The 21,066-nt window shown below is 43.5% G+C and overlaps 1 protein-coding gene across 2 annotated transcripts in view; it reads right to left on the reverse strand.

The window, feature by feature from the left end:
- Positions 1 to 21,066, reverse strand: part of GRB14 (growth factor receptor bound protein 14) — a 92,581-nt gene that overhangs the window by 70,456 nt on the left and 1,059 nt on the right. The gene's annotated exons all lie outside the window — the stretch shown is intronic.

The raw sequence follows: 21,066 nt of genomic DNA on the forward strand, positions 1-21,066 counted from the left end.
CATGACAAGGTGCGGTTGGCCTTCCTGACTGCATCCCCACACTGCCGGCCCACGTTCATCTTTGCATCAATGATGACTCCAAGATCCTTTTCTGCCTCTGCGCTGATGAGAAGGGAGTTCCCCAGCCTGTAGGTATGCTGCTGGTTCTTCCTCCCCAGGTGCAGCATCTTGCCCTTGTCACTGTTGAATCCCATCCTATTTTCATCCGCCCACCCCTGTAACCTGTCTAGGTCTGATTGTGGCCTATTCCTTCCTTCTAGCATGCCCACATCCCCCCACATCTTAGTGTCAGCAGCAAATTTGAATGAGGTGCTTTTTACCCCTTTGTCCAAGACACTGATGAAGATGTTGAAAAGTGCAGGCCCGAGGACCGAGCCCTGCAGAACCCCACTGCCCACATCCCTCCAGGCTGAAAATGACCCATCCACTGCCAGTCTCTGGGTGCAGCCCTCCAGCCAGCTGGCAACCCATTTAACTGTGTAGGTGGCAACACCACAGTCCCCCAGTTTTTTAATGACAACGGGATGAGAGACAGTGTCGACACTTAAAATGATTCCTTAGTCATGACTTGCAGGAAGCCTGTAAGATTCATCAACATTATAGCCACAGGAAATTAAAGTTAAAACTGAAATTATTAGGGAAAGGGCAAAGTTTGATGCTGCATACAGCACAGTACTTGCTCAGGTTGTTTCCTAGAAATATTGGGGACCACTGACCTAAAGACTTCAACCAGGATTGGTGAAACACCATTAGGTGCAGTCTCAGAGCTTACAATCAAAACAGTTAAATGAGAGGCACAAAGAAGTTAAGTAACTTACCCACAGTCAAAGAACAGGCCAGTAACAAAACCACAGGACATTGCCAGACTGCACTCTGCACTTAGTTTTCTCCAGTTACAAAATTTGGATGCTGGACATTTCATTTTATATCAAGAACACGTACAGTGTACACTGAGGCCCTTAATGGAGGATTTTGTTACAAAAATTCTTTTGAAAAGGGTTAAGAGTTGCAGGGCAGATGATGAGGCTCTTACTGCTGAAGAAACAGAAACAGGCTTTTGAAAATGCTGAAGACAGCAACACAAGTCATGATAATGAGTAGCCTGCAGCCATTTGACTTGGGGAGAGAGAAGCCTTGGAGGTGGCCTTGGACTAGACCAGTACAGCTGAAACAAAATAAAATAAAAAGCCCCCAGATAGAGTTTCTGTTCTTTTCAAGTCTCCTTGCTTGGCTTCCCAAGTGTAAGTGAATAAATCCCACCTGAGTCTAAGACAGCCAGTCATCTCCTGCTCACAGCTATGACACTAGCTACCTTATAAACCACAGGAATTCTATTGCAAATACAACTAACAACCAGGAGCCTAAGAGAGATTGTTGAACTTCTGCTTCAATTTTTTTTTTTTTTTTGGTAAAAAAGCATGCTAGTGACCTTCAGTTTACCATTTTAATTAGGAAACGTGTAGAATACATCTTTCTGGGATTAATGATTTTAGGTAATTCCACAGGAAGAATCCAAGGACAGAATAATATAGTAACCCAAACTAGAATGTTATAGAATCACTATCTAAGTCCATGGGTTGTTAAGAGTGGGACTACCTGAAAGAGCATGGATTGAGACTGCTCCTCCATTTTCCTCAGAATTCAGAGCTACAATTCCCTCTCCTGCAAGCAGCATGGAAAAGGAAGTCCTTCATGTGTAAAAGGAGGGCTAAAGAGATGGCTGTACTGACAGTTTACAACTGCAAAGTGGCTAGTGTACATCCTGTGTAGCCAGGATGATTACATGAATTAGAGCCCAGCTCCTTTTGTTTCTGCTTTTGCTAATACCATCAAGTTACCAGACATCTTTTCCTCTGTCCATTTTTTTTTCCTTTCTGAAAACTTACCCTTATACATAACACAGGGAGAGACTGAGTCATGAAATCTAACCGTCGGCATCATCATTATACAAATCCTTTTCATGAATTTATCAAGCGCCATCTTATTCAAAATTTGTTCCAGAATCACACACATTCAAATAATCTGGTAGAATTTTCCCAGATTTGCTTTCCTGTTAGAAAAATTTACCCAGAGAACCCTGAACAGACATTTGAATGCTGAGCTACTGAAGAGTAGTGAGCTTGCAGTGCTGCCACTGTGCACCCAAGGGGTCCTTGTGCCCACATCTCAGTGTGCTCTGTGGGCTCACTTAGTCTACCTGACGACAATGGCAGCAGTGCACAAGGCAGCCCTGACTGGCTGACCCAGACTGCTCAAGTTCAACCTGTGTCTACCTGCAGTAGTGTGGGGACTGTGAAGGGGGAGTGTTTTGCTGGAGCTCAGTAGAGTCCAGCATATCGAGATATATCACCTGCCTTGGGGAAGCTGAAGCAAAGCACCCTGGGAAGCTACAGGACTGTACTGTGGCTTCTCTCAAAAGAAAACATGTAAAGAATTCAGTCTCCCAGGAGAAACTCTCCCAAGAACCACTTAACTCTGGTTGTTCTTGAGTTATTTTTCTCCTGGATCACCAATTTTCACTTTGGGAGAAAAACTCTGAACATCCATATGCTCATGGTTTCTACTGGGAAAACAGTGACTCTTCCCTTGTCTCACCCATCCTGCCACCTGGCCAATCTCTGCCTGTGGCAGAAGTGGCTAAAAAGTAGAGGTTCACTGATATATCAGTCCATATTGGATAGACACCAATAAAAGGAAAAAAATTGATATTATTGGCAATTGGAGTTTTTGGCTGGTGTAGGTGATGATGTCACTGATAAATGCCATGTGCATGTCTGCAGCCGCATGCATGTGCACAGCCTAAAATGCAGCCTGGCAGCTTGGACACCAGCGTCCGGCTGGTACATCTGTGGGGGAAAGGAGTATAGGAAGGGCAGAGCAATGCCCCCATGGTGAGCAAGGGAGTGGGCAGGGCGCAGGAGGTTTGTCCAGGGGGCACGGCCCCCCACCACTGCACACGCCTCCAGGGGAGGCATGGGGGCATGTGATCCCAGATTTGTGGGTGGGGCAAGGGCAGGTTGCCTGCTGCAGGCTTGAGGCCAGGGGCTGTGCCAGAGCTGCATTTGAGGTAGGCCTGGACAGAGTGCATGGTGGTAGTGCTGGAAGGGGGGGCTATGAGGTGGGCTACAGCCATCCCAAAATTCACCACTGCCTCTCCCAGCCACCCCTCCCAGTGCCACAGCTGCCTGCCCCACCCCGGCCCTGCCCACACCAAGCACAGCCCCAGCCCAGCACCACCCCACTGAGAAAAAGCTGTCACAGCCCCTGGCCCCGAACCCACAGTGGGCAGCCCACCCTCACCCCATACACAAATCTGGAGGCACATGCCCCCATGCCTTCCCCAGGGGTTTGCCCAGCAGAAGGGAGCCACCCTCCTCTCCCCAACCCCAATGCCCCCGGACAAGCTGCCCACAGCTCCATCCCTGACCCCGCCCCCTGCCCTGGCTGGGCAGCATCTACTCCTGCCCCAGCCCCATTCCCTCCCTCACTGTGGGGGCCTCAAACTGTCCCCCCCCACACCCCTTCCCTCCCCCATGTCCCTCCCCTCCCCCCCCAGACTTACCAGCCAGACACTGCTCTCAAAGCTGTCAGGGTGCATATCAGCTATCAGATTGGTATTGGCCGATATGGCCGGTTAATAATCAGTCATCTGTATTGGCCAGAAAAGTCTTTATCAGTGCACCCCTACTAATAAGTGAAACTCTTGGGTTTGTTGCAAGAGTTTTGAAATCCTATGGAAATCAACCTTGAACACCCAGGTCTTACTGGCATTTCCTCTGGACTGCAGTCATGTTCAGAAGACACAGTATGTAAACAGTATATAAACTGAAGATAGCCCCTGCCCTCAAGTTTAAAATCTAATCCATTTGATATTTGGTCTAAAACTACAAAGAGATGTAAAAGTACCTTGCAATGAATTCTTAAATTTCCTAAACAGCTAACTACAGATTACAGACAAATCTTCGATGCTTAAAACTCACCTGAAATTCTTTTTTAGGCACCTAAATCAAAACAACCTAATTTTCAGTAGGTGCTAAGTGTCTCTAAACACTGATTGAAGAGAATGGATGATCAGCCCCTCTGAAAACCAGGTCACTGGTTATTTATATGGATTTGGGTACCTTAGTTCATCACTTCCATATATATCTCCTTCCATGAATAAAACATTGCACATTTTGTTCTTGTATTAGAATTTCAGTCACACATATGTAAAATACATAATTATCATATGCAAGAATCAGCCTTGAAGACTCCTACTCTCCAGGGGCCTTTTCACCCACTGGGACCTGCATAAGGATCATGTGAGATTCTGGGAACCCTTTACATTTAGAGTTCACTAATAGGCTATTTGCCTGGAGTATTTGATCTCCAGTTCCCAAGAGGGTAATGGAATTTGTAGTGTATTTGTACTATAAAGGAGGCACTTAGAATTTCTACCTTTTTGAAACATTTTACACCTTCCAGCAGTATTTCTCATTGCCATCTCAGGGAAATCCATTAGAAATAATAAAGTTTTGCAAAATGATAGAAATGGTTAAGGACACCCAGTTATTTAGACATGGCTACTGACTAGTCCTTGGCCAAAGAATAGTTTCCATCACTAAGCAAAACCCCAGGACATGGTGGAATGCCACTTTAAACAGTTTAATGACTTTTTCCACAATTCTTCTTTTAATTTTTTTCAGGCTGTAGTTAAAAGCCAACATCTAAATGTTTGCCTAGAGCAGTTCAAGAGAAGACTCTTCCAAGCCACAAAGACAATATCATACTATCATTTTTTTTAAAAAGAAAAGAAAGAAAAAAGTGGCATGACAGATTTCTAGCTATGTTTCCAAAGATATGCAGCCCATTACCAGATTGAAACCTAATGATGTTTAACACCAAGAAATGTAAAGTGCTCCATCTGGGGAGAAGTAACCCACAACATACTTACAGGCCCACTTTACTAGCCAGCACCGCAACCAAGAGAGACCTGGGGGTCATGATCGACCATAAAATGAACATAAGCCACCAGTGCAATGCTACAGCTGGCAAAGCGAACAACACTCTGGCATGCATCAACCAATGCATCACAAGCAAGACTAGGGATGTCATCCCTCTGCTATACTCAGCATTGGAGAGGCCGCAGCTGGAACACTGCATCCAGTTCTGGGTGTCACAGGTCAAGAGGGATGTGGAGAATCTGGAAAGAGTCCAAATAAGGCCCACATGAATGAAGACCAAATCATATGAGGAGAGGCTGAGGGACATGGGACTGTTCAGCCTTGGTAAAGAAAAGACTCAGGGGGAACTTGGTGGCAGCCTTTAAGAATATAAGGGGCAAACATCAGGGATTGGAGAACACCAGTTCACCAAGGCACCCCAAGGGAAGGAATAATGGTCATAAACTGATAGAAGATCACTTCAGATTAGACATTAGGAAAAACTTCTTTATAGTTCCTGTGGGACAGACTCCCCCCAGAAGTGGTATAGTCACCTTCCCTGGGGATTTTCAAAACCAGGCTAAGTAATTAAAACTATTAGATAAGGGTACTGGAACAAATGAAAGCAAGCCCTCAGAACTGCACAACACATACTCGAGATTACTGGGTAAACTTACAGATATGTGAAATGGTGGTGAAAATATGCCACCTCTTCTTAACATAAGCTGCTATACCTGAACATAGTAAATGTTGTACCTTTAAAAAAAAGAATAAAACTTAGAAATGATCTGGTGCATTGCAGTAAACTTCTAAAATCAGGAAAACTGGATGAAGCCACAAATAGTACAGAACTACTAAACGCTGATATGACTGCTATGATAGGGACAAAGTACCTCATCCCACTAGTATAAAACCAAAGTTATCTTGTACTACCATACATGCTCTTTGACCTATTCTCTCAACTAGGAACTCATCTACTTCTCTTTCCAAAAATCCATAGAGAATTCCTATGTAACTAGCAAAACAAAAACTCAAGTTGTTGTGTGAGCAGAAAATACAAATAAACTAAGCCTTTAAAAAAAAAAAAAAAAAGGTCTTGGTTCAATGAAAAAGATGAATCATTAGATTTTGTTCTAATTTTTATATAAAAGTAAATGGAAAGAAAGATATTTTCAACATTACTCCCCTTCACTGAAATGGAGGGAAAAAAGAAGTGACCTTATTACTCATGAAAAAAGTTAAATGGATGGAGAAGAAAATGTTATTATATCTCCATTACTAATCCTGTAATTCAGTATCCTATATATGCACTGTTTCTATACTTCCTTCCTATAACTCTTTATAATCTTACCATATATACTCAATTAGAAGACAAGGCTTTTCCACCCCATTTAACATGAGGGAAACAGCCTCTCATTTTACAATCAAGCATGAGGCAGCAAGGAGATGCTGCAGCCACAACTGCTGCATGCCCCATCACTCCTCCCCCACAGCCCTTATTCCCCCTCCCACCCCCGGCTACCCCACACACACACCTCTCTCCCCCTCTGCCATACTCTTTACCTTTGCTCCGTTCTGGCAGGCTCTGTTCCTGCTGCAGCCTGGGACACGGTATATGGCTTCAGCCTGGCCCCCTACCAGTGGCACAGACCCGGCACCAGTGCTCCAGGCTGGCCTTGTGGCAGCTCCGTGCCACTGCTGCTACAGTCTGGGCTGGGCTGTAGCAGCTTTGTGCCACTGCTACGGAGCTGGGCTGATTCCATGCTCCATGCCCCAGGCTGCCGCGGAGACGGAGCCTCTGGCACAGAGCAAAGGTAAGGGGGGTGGACAGGTGGGTGGAGGGACAGGCCAGGGGAAAGAAACTTTGTGGGGGAGCAGGGGACCTGAGGCTTGTGGGGGACAGAAACAGTGTGCAGGGGGGAACAGGGGAAGGGGGAACTGGGGCAGCCTGAGGCTGTGGGGGAGTGGGGAAAGCAGGCATAAAGAGGGCAGATAGCAAGGGGCTTGCCCCACCACCTCAACACTACCTGCCCCACCACTGCCTGCCTCATTAATGCCCCCCCACCTGTCCCCTCTATTGCCTCTCCCACTGTCTCCCACCACCTGCTCCATTACTGCTCCCCTCATCCCTTCTTCCCCACTACCTGCAGTAGTGGAGGGGGAGACGGACAAATTTAAGATGATCCTCCAATAATTAGGTTCCATACATGGACAATTATAATATATTTATAATTTTTTCCTTGTGTAGAATCTAATAATTGAGGGGTCATCTTGTATTTGGACATACCACTTTACTTAATATACAGTATATTTAATATACTGATCCAGATTAATACTTCAAAACAAATAGTAGCAACAACTAAAAGACATGCACTACATATATATGTTATGAATATGAAAAATACCTGGTTATTCTACAGGATTTCAGTGGGGGAAATGAGTCTAAAGGATTTCTGGGGGGTCGGGAATCAGGGGTGAGGGCATGTCAATCTATGGGAGTCAAAGTGTCTGAAAGATGAGATCTTATGTTATTCAAACAATTCATCAAGCAGGTATCTCCTGAAAGGGGACAAGATCAAAATATAAAAAAGAAGCTTGTTTCTTCCCCTTAACTAGAGTTATGTTAAAAAGGATCAATGTACAAAAAGAAGTCACATATGAAAACAGGGGGAAGAAAAGAATTTCAAGATAAATAATGCAAGTGTTGGCTTTATTTTTTGCTTTTTTGTATATGATGAACTTAAGGGCAGAAAGTTATCAGCCTTACATTTGAATTGCTTGTTCCCACTTATGTCATAAATGTTAACATTATTAAAACGGAGCTTTTCATATCTAACCATGCAGTTTGCCCAACACATCCCTCGCCTGTCAGAGATAAATAGAATTCTGTGTTCCAGCACTCCAGAAAGCAAATCTGTTATTGCCACATTTTGCTGCATTCAGTAGTGCTGAACAAATACCATCCATGCAACAGAAACACCTTGTTTCTACCAGCTTTTTCTCAATATATTGTTGCTTTTGGAATGAAATATACACTTGCAGAAGCTCAGTGGCATCTGGTTTATAGTTGTATTGCTTTAAAAAACAAAAACAAACCCCCCCCCCCAATGTTCCCCCCTCAATATTTTTTAACTGGTTCAGTAGAATTGTTTTACATAGAAAACCTGGGGTGAACCATACCACACAGCTTCAAGAATTAGATGCCACTTTATCCTGATGGAGATCACTGCAGAAGGAAAGGGGAAGTTACCGTCTGAGAAATCTTTAGATTTCAGATAAAGATGACACACAGTTTTAATGCCTCCTTTGTTGAATTTCTGGAGCAGAAACAGAGATGTTCCACAGCAGCTGTGATAAAGTCTATAGAGCCTATTTTACCAGAGTTAATAACAGTTGCTGTTGACTGCCAACACAGTTTGTCAGTTGGCAGACACTTGGAACTGTTCGGAGCAAGTGCAATCTGAGAGAACAGTCCATCTCTAGCTATCTGCCTACTTATTTTCTCATTTTATCAATTGTGTTTAATGTACAATACCGTGTTGTGAACCCAAAAAATCCAAAAAAGAACGACTCAGCAACAGAATAAATGAGTCTACCCAAGTTAGAAAAATCTTCAAGAAGACCTGTTCCTTTGCCTTCCGTTGATTACATGTTTATTTACAGAATATCCCTCCATCCTGGAGAAGTCAGCAAGTCAGAAATTCTTTTTAAGCAGACAGTGAAAAATACTAAAATATGTATACTTAGCAAAGTTTACCATCACCACTTCCCTTAGAAAGAAGTGCAATATGTAGACAGAATTTTCTTAAATGATACAAGGAAATTTAAAAATTCACAGCAAACTACTCAGTTTTAAGTCATCTTAGATTCAGGCTGTCATCACAGAACATTGTGTTGGGAGATTCTTTTTTCTTGATCTTGTACAAGGCACATTCCACCCAAGAATACATTATTTGCATTGTGGTCATGTCTACAGGTCCTATTGAGCTCAATGCTGTAGTTTAAAAAACAACAAAAAATACCCAGAAAGGTACTCACTGACTTGAAAATACTCCCTACTAACTTGAAGCAAAACACGAATGACTATAACAAAACAACGGAAGAGGAAGGAGGAGACGGATTCTTGTTTGTAGAGGCTGCATAAACATTTGTCTAGATAGTATGCATAGTGCATCCTGTATTTGTGCATGGGGTTGAACTACATGACACTTGAGGTCCCTTCCAACCCTATGATTCTGTATAATATCATGTACTTAGGTAGACAATATAGATAATTGGATGGTTCTAGGTCAAGTTGTTGTTCTTAACCTGATAAAAATAGAAGCAGTTATCCTGCACTGTCGCTCAGCCAAGCCATCAGGTCTCAGTTAATCTCTTAAAAAGTAGCAGGGAAGGAATTCCCTGCCAAAGGTACAGAAAGCATGACGGTGTTTATGGGAGTATGTACAAAGAAGTATTTGGGGTCATGGGTAGAGTCGAGTAATAAGTGAGCAGCAAAGATGGGTAGAGTTGTGAAGGGCCTTGAATGAGGACAATTTAATAATTTCATGCAGCAAAAAGAGGTGGGGAGTTGCAGACGATTTGAAAGAGGAAAGGACATTCTCAGGGCACCAGACAAGAAAGCTGAACCTAGAATGAAATGGAGTGGGAGTAATGTGGGTGTCAAGGAGACGAGAAAAAATATATTTTATGTGATCAAGCCATAAGATGAGGACCTAAATATGAATTTTAGTGGTTTTAAAAGAAAAAAGTTAAATTTCAGAATTTTTATGGAAGAAGCAAGACAATTTGAATACAGCATGAATGTGCAGGGCAAGAACTAGAAAGTCAGAGATGATCCTCAAGTGATATATTTTCATGACAAGGGTAGACAAAATGCTCTGAGTAAAGAGGAAGGCAGAGAGAGAGAATGAAATACAGTAGTTAAACAGAAAAAATCATGAGTGGAAGAGACAGGAGAGTTATAGGCCTAAAGACACAGAAAGATGTGCATCTACACAAGAATAAAGAAAAAAAAGATTAATTATTCCAAGAGGTGCATGGAGGTCAAAAAGAGAGAAAGGATTGGGTACACAGCCTGGGATTTGGCCTTTACACACTTGGAGAAAGCTGTTTCAGCAAATCCCATACTGGAGGGCATTCAGATTGAAACTAAAAAACAAAGTCATGGCATTAGAAGGGAAGAGGATGGTACAGCAGAATTCAATTAGGACTTAAGCTATAACTGTAAGAATGGAGGTGTCCAGAAATAGAGAATTTTGTAGTAAATGTCTAGAGGTAGCTGCCTTGGCAGGTTTCATCCAAAGAAACTTGGAAAGAAACTTGGAAATAAAGTAGAATTGGTAGGAAAGTCATCTAGTCCAAGCCCCTACTCAAAGCAGGATCATCCCTGTCTAAACCATACTTCTAACCTGCTCTTAAAACCTTGCAAGAATGGAGATTCCACCACATCTCCAGGTAAATCTGTTCCAATGCTTAACCACACTCATAGTGAAAAAGGAAGAAGCAAAAAAGTTATTAAATACTTCAGCCTTCCCTGTATCATCCATTATTAGATTATTAAACAATTACTTCTATTCAAACCTTAGAGTTAGTTTATCTTAATTTTCCAGTTACTTGTTAATGTATTGAAGTAATTTATAAGCTGCACATAAGATGTTAGAAACAGGAATATATTACTTTTAGCATAAAAGGCATATAAACAATCCCTTATGTGAAATTTGTATACTTACCCCTTTAGCTAGGCAAAATCATAAAGTATATTCAGTAAAAGATTTACTCCCAGTAGAAAGAACTATTAAGCAGTGCCTCTTGCTACGTTTCAAGGCTAGATAACACAGTCTGAAGGTCAAGTTCTGACTTATTGGAAACCTAATTTATTCAAGAGAAGACTAAAGTACCAGGGCTAGGAAACGGCCAAGCACTTTCCTCAATTGATGAGAAATCAGCTTTTTTTTTCAAAAGGATTCCTGCCATAAGAAAAGGATTATGAGTAGAGAAGGGCACTAAACACTGCCAATTTCCTTGGTTACTCTGTGAAGAATGTTAGATGTTCAAAGAAAAAGTCAAGAGGAAACTGAAAAAATATATATCAAAGGTCTGTTCAGGAATTGAATAGGGACATGGGTTGGAGTGCAACATTAATTGTGCCATTAAACCTTGTCAAACTACAGATGGTAAGTAGTAAAGAATAAATGTATTAACCACTGAGATTTCAAGGTTTGCAAAAAAACGACCCATTGATGACCTCACATGCTTCTCTCCCTCTTACATGAGTGCATGCGCGTGCGTGTACACACACACATCATGACAGACGTAGCATTTTGTGTTCATGCTATAAAACCATTGAGAATTGCATAACTAAAATAATGTGAAAAACTATGGAAACTGTAATGCCCTGAGTGCAAAGTGTGAAACAGCAAAACCAAATATTAGACACCCAAGAAAAACACTCGGCATACATGTTAGAAAAAGAGACCAGGTTTAATAGAGCCAATTTAAAAAAAAAGAGGTTTAATCATTTCAATGAACGTCAGAAGATTGAAGGAAAAACACAGTATCCTTTCCTACTATCAAATGCAGTTTTGTTTTATAATTACTGCTTTTAAATGATTAAGATGACTAAGTCATTTCTGGCTACCGTAGCGTTCTCCCTTAAGGTCCCCAGCTGGCTTTAAGTAAAAGGACTTATTTAACCATAGTCAGATAAGAAATCACCAGCAACAGGATTCCACAATGAGCAAGTCCTGGGGAGAAATTAAACAATCCTGCACCAGGACTTCCTTCCCTCAAGGAGAATCTCACACAGGAAGAGAAACAGAAGTCTGTTCAGCTTCCTGATCAGCTGAACTTAATTGCAAGTACAGTATGAGTGAACCTCCAACAGCTTATAAGCCTTTTTCTAGCCAGTGTGGGGCTTGTATACCCGTCAAACAATTACATTTCTGAAGTAAGTGTAATAAGCACTGCTATTTGTAAAAAGAAATCACTTTTTAAAGAATTTTTACATGCATGTCAAGCAATTTCTCTCCTTGCCCAAAGTATGGCCATCCCTGCAGCAAGGCTATGAACTTGCCTCTCACCAATCGATATATCTATATCTATCTACCTATATCTATAATACGAAGCGTGTGTGCATGTATGTTCACTTATAACTCGAGAATGACTGGTCCTATCTACTCTAAACCTTTGAAAATCACTGAATATCACCAGAAGAAAAGTATAAGTCGGTTATTTTTCACTTGACCCTTTTTGGGGTTTCCATTGACTGGGATTACTTCGCTTCTCAGATAACAAACTGGTACCACCACATTTTGGATGCAGTGCATACAGTTCAATTATCATTAGTATATTGATACTTGCCTTTTTTATGTTCCACATTAAATGTTAAATATTGCCACAGTACAGGGTCTCCAAGGATGGCCATGATGCCCGTAGGGCTCCAGGACTGTACCAACATTGCCCTGGTTTGCCTTCTAATCTCGCCTGCCACATCTTGTTGGCAAAGATAATAATTTGGGAGGCTGCCCACAAGTTTGTGTGTGGTCACAGTCCTGTTGAACCCCACTGGACCCTGAAGATTCTTGTACCCCATGCTGGGTCCCACTCTAAGTCAGTGCCTCATGGGACACCTTAGGCTTTATGGGCTAAATGCATGGCTCCAAAACTTCCCCTTTACCATGCCCCATGCCTTGTGGATGATATATGAATATTGTTCCCTCTGTTGGGGTCTCAGCCTACTCAGCCTCCACCCCTGTTACATAGCTAGACCTTTCTAGCCTAGACCCATCGTGTTAGGTTTGGCTTTGAGGCACTAGCTTTAATTAATCTCCTCTCATCACTGGCTTCTCTGTCCCCTGCAGCTGCGCCTTTCTGGTGCTTAGCTCTCTGGCCCCTGCAGCTGCGCCCCTCTGGTGCTGGGGTCTACACAATTGTGCACCCCACCTTCCGGACACTAATGAGGCCTCCACATCCCCTTACAGCCTCATCCCTAAACCACCAGCGCAAATGACAAAATAAACATAAGCCCTTGTATAACAATAACAATGGCGGCACCACTCTGTCCCTTTAAGAAGACAAACTTCTCCCCAAGTATTGTGTGCCTCCTAGCTCCTTATGAGCTCCTAGACCCCTATTAGTCTTACAGGCAGCAAATCAGGCAACCAAAGTCTCTGAGTAATTTCGTGGAGAAGCTTTCTCCTGGCAACTGCCACAGAATTAACCTCTTCCAACCCCAGTCCTGGGGCTTGTGTGCGCCCAGGGCCCCGCCTCCTTTTAGTCAGCTGACCGGGTGCAGGTGCCAGCTAATTCTCTCACTGGCCTGCTGACATGGTGACCTGCAGCTGTGGAGCTCCGTCTCGCTCACAGGGCTCTCTAGCCAGGCTGCTTCTGCCCTTAAAGGAGCAGACACACCTTAGTGCCTGCAACAAATATGATATACTATGTTCTTCAAAAATAAACAATATTTTTGATCTAATATGTTGTACTAAGTTCTTTGAAAATAAACAAACACTGCAATTACAAAAATAACAGCCCAGGCAAAGAACAGGTACTTCAGCTAGTCAATCCTATAATCATAGGTGGTCTCTTTGGAATATCATATTAAATGTCTCCCTTTCATCTTTAAATTTAAACTTTGATTAAATTGTATTCTCCTGCCTCCCAAACACTCTTTAATCCTACTCTTTGTCACTCAGGCTTACAACATGCAAATCTTGGTGCTTGCTTCTAGTAGTCATCTCTAGGATCTGAGCTATCGTTCAAAATCCTGAATTGTCCTCCTGATTAACATTGGTCTTAGTTATTACTACCACCTGATTTAATGATAAGCCTCAATAAACTATTATTTCCAATAAGTATAAAAAAGCCCACATCCAGTACTAAAACAAATTCTTCAATCATTCTTCTGACCATAACAATACTATTGCCAAAACCTTTATAGTCTATCCCAGCCTGTCTTTCACCATATCAAAAACAAGCTTCTTGTCCTTATCTTCAAGTTCTTTCATACTTATGCTAATTCCTTTTTTTATATTACACAGCATAGCTTTAATTATCGCTTACATGTGCAATGGAAAATTCAACATGCTCATTCAAGTTTTGGAATCACATACACAGTTAAAAATCTGCAGACAGTGGCACATTAAAAAGACTTAAAAGAATTTAAAATTCAATCACAGATGCCTTCCAGCTAAGACCAGTTGCATCTGCTTTTCAAATGACCATGACAAGCAACAGCCAGTGCTGGCAACAAGCAGTAACCATAATGCAAAAAGATAGTTTGGAAGAGAGAGGGAGTATTCAAAGTCTCACCTGTACGGTTCTCTAGGCATTTTGCATTGCAATGTGTACAGAATTTTCCCCAGAAAGCTTATATTCTAAATAAGACATTGACACAAATTTCAAAAACACCTACCACATTGTGATAGACTAGATGGCAGTATAACAAGGACAAAATGGTACTATTTGAACCAAACTAAAGCTGGAAGGCTTATAAGCATGGTGTGAAGCCAGTTCCCAAAACTGTTTCATAATCGCTATGTTTTCTGGACAATAGTTTTTCAGAATCCTGTAGTAGAGCCAGAGTCAGAATTTCCAGGACCAAGGCAGGCCATGTGCAACAATTCCTATAGTAGTCACAGTGGCCAATATTAATGTGGATGTACTTGACATACATCTGCCCCTGACCTTTTACCACATTTTCTCCTGTACTGACTGTCTTGTAGTTTGCCTTACTACTTACTTCATTACAAAGACCTTAACTGATATTAGGACCCCACTCTGGCAAGTGTTACAAACACACAGTAGAAGTGTCCCAGTATCAATAGGTTATGCAGATGTGGGGCAGAAAGGGAACAGGAGATGTTGAAAAGTGGTTACACATAAGGTTAGCAGCAAGGGCAGAAATAAAACCTAGGTCTCTTAACTTTCACATCAATGGTCTAGCTATTAAAGTACTTTACCTTTCCTCCCATTTTAATTTTCCCTGCTGGTGAGTGAAATTTCACTGCCCCCATTTTTTTTTAATTACAGAGCACAACCCATATGGGCTGTCAAGGTTACTGTCTTCCTTCCCTAACACTGGGCTAATAAGTGCGCACACATTAGGACGGCAGGTGTTCAGCTTTGGAGTCCTAGTGTGTCCTTTTCTAACTACTGTACAGTGGTCAGCAATAATCACCAGACCCCAAATAAAATCCCACCAGTTGCTCCAATTCTTCTGGTAGAGCAGCAGTAGTCATATTATTCCTGGATAAAGTTCCTTTCTAGAACTTTCCCAACTAACTAGTACTATTTAACAGGTTTATTGTTCCAATTCTTCTCCAGGGCAGGAAGCATCATGACTCCATCTATATGAAGATCATAAGCAGGGCAAAGTTTACTCTCATATGCAGCACTTGGCAGTAACCCATTATTAACTATTGCTGTATCCTTCACAGTGGCTAGCATATTCTTGCTATAGAAGTTTTTTATGGGCTGCTCCAATACCTTTTCATTTGGAGCAAGAAAGACAAACAGAGCACAATTTGGAATTGCCTCTTTTCCTGCACCCAGTCACAGAATTTGCAATGGAGTTACCCAAGACACAATACTGGGGTATTTCTATTTAAATCTATGCAGTGTTCTGGTACAGAGGTAATGGGTAGGTGGCATGTATGAATCTTTAAAATAACTCATTTTTCAATTGCCGTTACATGTAAAACTTTTGTCCCTATCCAGCTAGTTTATAAAGGTATCCATTTACAGAACCCATTTTCATTACACTGTCAGAACACTTAAGAGTTCTTAGGCTAATACCTTTCACCTTTGGGGACATGGACGCAAATTAAAAAATAACTTTCATATTCTCAGCCTAGCAAATGTCTGTATACCTTACTACCTCCCAATAAGGCTTGGCTTAAGTCACCATTTTTGTAGAAAGAATTAGGACCAAAGTAAAATGACAGTTGCAGGCTGGAAAATAGGTATGTTACAGGTACATAAGGAAATCTGTATACTACATACTAGGTTAGGCTTAAGCAATCTAAACAATTACTTATTTCATAATCAAGGACTCTGTCCATTTGAAAGATAAATTAAATAATATCTTTGTAAGAATCAACAGCCAGGGTAGAGGTGCCATCCATACTATATTTATATTCAAGGCCTTTTAATGGTGCACAATTTAGGATTCATTATGTAATGATCATAACTACTGCAACATGCCAATGAATTCATCAGCTCTAGCCTTGTGCCATTTTCATGTATATGACATTAATAGGTAGATGCAAAGGGATGCCATAACTCCAATGTTGTGTTGAACTAATACAATTTGTTTTTAACGAGTATATAAAGCTCAGTTCACACTTGCTTTTCTCGGAGTCTCATAAAATCTATTCCTAAATATTATGTAGTTCTGACATAAGATATGCTTACACCAGTTTTCCAGATTTAGCTTAGCTTTGTATTCAGTTACACAAAGGATGCAAAAAATATCCAAGACTGAATATACTTGTTGCATTTTGTAGAACAACTTTTTCTGAAAACAAAAAAAAATTCATTCACTGCATCCATTCCTCTAAAGAAATAATACTGAATGACATGCTGTTCCAAATAGTAAGGGCCTGAAGTTGCTCTAATTTAAGAAAATGAGGACTGCTGCCCTTGGTTTCATTAAGATCAGGATGTCTGTGTAGTGCTTTGTATGGTACAATGTATGTATTTATTTACCATAAATATACTACAAAAGAATGAAAGGGGAATATCTGAACAGGTTTTAAGCATAAAAAGAAGAAAATGAAAAAAGTAAATATGCATCTTCCCCATTATAAATGTTATTCCCAACTTCCTCTACTAAACTGCTTTAAATATCTCGAGTCTTTCTTCCTGAAATAAAGCTCTGAGGATGGGAATAACATAGGAGGTATCTGCAAGGTGTTACCCACACTTCTTTCAGAATGGAAGTGGGAGCTAGGTTTTGCTTGCTGCAGCACTGACCCTTAAAGCTGGAGGATCCCAAGCCAACTAGAGTTATCCTCTCTCTCTCCCCCCCTTCCTATCTCACAACAGCACCTTCCCTATCCTGATCCTCCATTCTCCTCTTCCTGGTTCTGCTGGAGCTATTTTACCAGAGATTCTTCCTGACATCAGTATCTCCCAAGATAATTGGTTTGGGCAGGGCACTATGTAAAACAAAACAAAAACAGAGCTTATGGTTGTGTTTATATTTGTCTAATGCCGACAAAGAGGGAGAATGCTATATATCCCAGCTTGGTTGTTCTGGAAGCACTCCTGCCTTCAGCTTTCTTAGCCTCCCTTCCTTCACTGTGATGCCTTTGGGTCAGGAGGTAGGAAAGATGGTGCTACAGAAGTGGCTGAGACCTTCTGAACATCTTGGTTGGGAGGGCATCCACACGGAAGTACAGGCAAAAGCAATGCAAACTGAAACAAAGTCTAAATTTAGCATGGATTAGCCTCTATCAAGGACAAATGCCTCAGTATTTTTCCAGCACAAAATCTACTACAGCGTATTACATTGTGTACGCACATGCACACAAAATATTTTGCAGAGGATTTTTTTAAATGAACTTGTAGAGCATACAGATAAGCAAGACAGTAGTATGTATGGATACATATATAATTTAGCCTTATGGTGGGGGAAAAAAAAAAAAAAAAAAAAAATCAGCAAAGTTATGCAGGATTACCTTCACTAAGGTATTTCCTTCATTAAGTATCTACAAAGAATATAAAGATGATGCAAAAAAGGCTCCTTAGAAGAATGGCTTCTTTCAGATGTGCTTTGGGAGTTTCATAGTACTGAGTGCAAGTGGTATTAGCCTCAAAGAACAGAATAAAATAAACTACAAATTCAAAATAAAATACATGGTACAAAATTATTTTTCTTTGTGAAACACAAAGGAGACTCTAATAAAACATCAAAACTACTCAGTAAAGCATTCAAAAGTCAGGACATTTCCAGAGTTATATATGCATCCTTCCAGATGATCCAGAATTTTATGAAGTTGGCTACAGAAGCAGCTATCAGCACTGCAGGGACAGCAGCAGCCCCCACTCCCCTCCACTCCCAGCATCTCCCCCACTGGGGTGGGCAGACAGCAGCTCAGGAGCAGCAGTCAGAGACCTTGTTAAGTTTTCAAAGCATATAAGCACTCTTCCCCTCCCTCCTCAAAAGCAAGTCCTCCCCCCCTCCCTTCCTTTTCCCCATCTGCTGCTGTTGTCCCTGAAATCCTAGGGGCTCCAGAGCTGCCCCAGCTGGGCTGTATAGGGGCTGGGCTCAACCTAGGACAGCAGCAGGCAGGCTCCCCCTACCTATGCATGCTTCAAGCTGGTGGGTAATACCTGCGGCAGAGACTAAGCAGGAATGGGGATCCTACTTGCCTGCCATCACTATCACTGCCATCATGCTGGGCTTGAGCAGGACAGGAGCTCTTCCTGTCTCCAGGGCAGTAGCAGGAGGAGGTGGGGAGTGGATGGCAAGAGAGAAGACAAGGTAGGGAAGGGACATGCCTCTGGACACAAAAGGGAGGAGGGGGAGGCAGGATTGTCACTATCTTCAGAAACTTAAAAATGTCCCCAGCTTCTGCTCCTGCCACCTAGTCAGAAAGGGGGGTACAGCCATGCCACTGTACTTCCTCTGGATCCACCTCTGCACCTTTCCCCACTACTCTTCTGGGTAGCACAGAATGCACCAAAGAGTACATAAATAAAAGTACAAAATATACAATAGGGGGCAGATACCTTATGGGGTTACTAAAGTCATTTATGCAGGATTTTGCTCCACAACAAGGTATGGACACTAGATGAGTTCTGCCAAACTTGCTCCCTAGGCTAGAAACAGAAGTTACACATAAACTGGTTTAAGTGACCAGAAACCTGTTTAAACTTGTCACAGCACATAAGGTCAGGGCACATAAACCAGTTTCAAAATGGTCAAAACTGGTATAAGATGAATCTTGTTGAATGTAGTATCAGAGGCTGTGTGTAGATTAAATGAGAGGTGTGTGCGCACAACACTTCAAAGCGGTATAAATGCTTTTGCACCGCTTTAATGGAGTTGGTGTTTGCACGCCTCGGTGGTGTACTGTGCATTAATACCAGCCACTGTAGGAAATTTGGTGGCATAATGCACTTTAAATGACTTGGGGCACAGCAAACTACAACTCCTTTGAGGAGTTTTAGTTTGCTGCCCCTACAGCTGTGGAATGAAGCACCGGGCTCCGTGCACCTTTACGGGTCTGCAGGAAGCCTTGCAGGTAGGCTGACAGCAGCCCGGAAAAGCAGTGAGCCTGATCTTCCCCCACTCTGGGAGCCTGCCTGAGCTGCACAGGGGCCTGGTGCTTCCCTCCACAGCTGCAGTGTCTCCCGGGACTGCCAGAGCCAGGTGCCCACGGGTGGATGCAGCCTGGGGAGGGACTGCAGCTATTGTGAAGAGAAGCACTGGCTGCATCCGCAGCCCAGGGACCACTCTTCCTGCCAGCAGCTCATCCTCCCCTCCCTGTTACAGAGGCAGATAAGTCAGTGGGGTGTGTGCACGACATGGGGGTTTAATTAGCCCTCAGTTGAAGCAGTATTTTTTTTTAAAACCCACCACTTCAATTTAGGGCCCTCATTTCATCCACACACACCCAGACTTAACTGACTGAGGTCAAACCAGTTTATGGAACTTCTGTCCCAGACCCCTTCCTGGTTCAAGTTAAATCAGTCCCCCAGCAGCCCAGCATGCTTTCCAACCCTGTGCTCTCTGCTTCAGTGGAGCAGGGCTGGACCCCACCCCAGCTGCTAGCAGGGACTTTTCCATCCCTGGCAGCCAGGAGCAGGGTGGATTCTCCTGCCTCACCCCCTCCCTTGCTGCTTTCAGCTGGGCCAGGGGAGTAAAGACACCACTGCCAGTTTCACCCCTCCACTGGGCATTCCCACCCCCCACACTCCCTCCTCAGCTGCCCCACAGGACCTACCAGGCTGCAGACCGCACTCACTGGGAAGCCCCACACTACAGGACAGTCTGGGGCAGGGGAGCTGCAGCCTGGGATGAAAGCCCCATCCCTCCTCCAGTGTCAGCCATGCTGCAGCCCTGCCACAGCCTTGTGGGTGGAGTGGACTGGGAGCCACAGAGGCTGTGCCATACAGGGCTGATGGGCATCTCAGGATGGCTCCAGACATGTAAGGGGGAGGACTCACTCAACCCTCACAGGGAGCTTGGGGCAGGCCCGGCTCCCCAGCAGGGGCATGGAAGAGGTGTCAGGCTGCAGCTCTGCCCAGGAGGCACTGGGCAGCCCCAATGCTCTGACCCCCTCCAGGCTGGCTCCAGTGAAGCACTGATGCCAGGAGCCATACTCATTCCATCATTTCCCAGGACACAGCAGGGGTCTCCAATGGGTGTGGGAGAGGAAGGGGAATAAGGCTGCTGTTTTTCCACCCCACTCCCTTCTCAGCTGGCCTGCTGGGCAGAGAGAATGTGTCACAGTATGATCTGCCCAGCTCCTGGCTGCAGGGAAACCAGCAGTCCCCACCTGGGACTTCAGTTCAGGTCTGCCTGGCTGGGGTGTAGCAGCCCCTGCCAGGCTTTTCCCCACACTTGTCACTCAAGTGGCCGAGGCATAGCCATACACCAGCCCTGGGCCAGCTCCCTGAAGTGAAAGGGGAGAGGGGGTCTGGGCTGGCATGTGGTCATGCCTCTGCTGCTTGAGTGGCAACCTGAAGGGGGAGCGGGGGGAAGCCCAGAAGGGGCTGCTACACTCCTGCCAGGCAGACCCCAGCTGGGGTCCCATGCTGGTGGGGATTAATCCCCACCTCTGGCCCAGGCTGGCATCTGACCACACCCCTGCTGTTGAAGAAGCCAGTGGGAAAAAGCCTGCCAGGAGCTGCTTACTGCCCCCCCTCTCTCCAGGTACACCCTGGCTGGGGACCATGTGGGATTAAACCCCTCCCCAGGCAGATTTAGCAGCCTGCTGGGGGCTGGCCACGTTCAGCCACACAGTGAGGGGGGAAAGACCTGGAAGGCATCTCTGCCAGGTTCTCTCCAGCCTTTCTGCTATTTCCAAAGGGAAGGGAGGGCTTGCTTATATAAATGTCTGTTCCTCTATTTTGGGGGGGGGGGGGGGAATCCGGCCCCCACCCTTCCCCCTGGTTTTTTAAATTTCCCCCC

The sequence above is a fragment of the Gavialis gangeticus genome, unplaced genomic scaffold (genome assembly GCF_001723915.1).
Source record: "Gavialis gangeticus isolate Ggan-Ray unplaced genomic scaffold, GavGan_comp1, whole genome shotgun sequence".
Lineage (NCBI taxonomy): Eukaryota > Metazoa > Chordata > Crocodylia > Gavialidae > Gavialis > Gavialis gangeticus.